This window comes from Galeopterus variegatus, unplaced genomic scaffold (genome assembly GCF_000696425.1).
Source record: "Galeopterus variegatus unplaced genomic scaffold, G_variegatus-3.0.2 Scaffold1858, whole genome shotgun sequence".
NCBI lineage: Eukaryota > Metazoa > Chordata > Mammalia > Dermoptera > Cynocephalidae > Galeopterus > Galeopterus variegatus.
Window position 1 is genome coordinate 338,250 of NW_007727969.1, and position 1,513 is coordinate 339,762.

Genomic DNA, 1,513 nt, shown 5'->3' on the forward strand with positions numbered 1-1,513 from the left:
GCCTGGGCACCCAGAATGGCCACTCAGTGTGCTTCACTAATGTTTACAGCCCTCTGGGTGATTTCTAACCACCAGTTCTGATGGGGTCCTATGACGGAGAAAGAAGAGAGAACACCGGACTTGCAGTCATTCATTCATCCAGTGCCTTCCAGGGCCTGCTGTGCCAGGTATTCTGGGCCCCACTCCCCTACTTACCACCTGTGGGACCACGGGCTCTGGGACTCCCAGTTCTCTGTGTGATATAATAATACTTGCTCTGCCTCCATCACGCACCTGTTCAGTGGCAAGAGGGAAAAGATCCCAGCCCTAACCAAGAAGCCCCTCACCATCCCAGAGAGTTCCTGGTCAATCTGCCTGCCTAACCAGGACAATGAAGACCAGGGCAATGGGGGACACAGGGCCAGGCAGAGGCTGGCAGACCTGGCACAGATGGAGGGATAAGGGAATGCAGCCCATTGTGAAACCCAAGATTAGCATTTCATTCTGCTCCCTTCACCGCATCTGCCCTTTCCCCCTTGTTTTCTCCTTTCTCATTAGCAGACTCAATACTCCTCTCTCCCTGTCTCCTTCCCTCTTGTCCTCAAACATCTGCAAATTTCCTTTTGTTCCAACTGTCACACTACCAATTGCACGCTCCCTGAGATAGTGGTCCTCAACCGTTCCCTGCCTTCCCCTCCACCTGCTCTCTCTGACTCTGAAATGTATTGCCCCCTTCGGCACCCCTGCTGAAATCCCTATTTAGCTCCTAGCTCCAAACACCCCAACCTCTTCCCATCTCGTTCCTTCAAAACACTCTGCAGGCGATAGTGCTGGTGGAGCTTTTCCTCCAGGTTGTCTTCTCCACTTGACCGCTCTGTCCGCTCCGCTTCTCCAGTTCCATGGCAGTCTCTTTCCTACATTCCTCTTCCTCCTTCCCCATCCCCAGTGTCTCTCCACGTCTCATCTGAGGGGGTCTCACCTAATCCATCCCTGCCCTAGATCACCACCTCCACGCACATTTCAACCGAACTGCCATCTCCTAGTGTACAGTTCTGAACGCAAGCTGCATATCTCTTCTATCAAATGTTAACACATTTAAGTCATGATTTCTCAACTTCTCACCTCCCACCCCAAGCAGCCACCCTTTCATGACTCCCCTATTTCAATAACTAGAGCTGCACCTTGTAGATACTCTGAAGCTTCAAGCCTAGTGTCCTTTGAATCTTTCAACTTCCACACTGCGTCATCGGTCCTTATGTCCTCCCAAATCAGTGTCTCTTTCAACTCCCACCCCTACTACCCTTCCTGGGTTGTTTGAATCCTAGGTGACCCAGTCCTTCAACATCACTCCCTTACGCAGACACACAGAGGTCCCCTGCTGCATGTGGAATGAAGCCCCAATCCGGCTCCTGCGTGCCCTTCCCCACTGTGGAACTTCCCTCTCTGTGGCCATCTCAGCGTCCTCTCCTGCCTGGCCCGGTCTGCAGCTCATCTCTCTGCATCCCTTTATTATGACCTCTGCGGGAGAAGACCT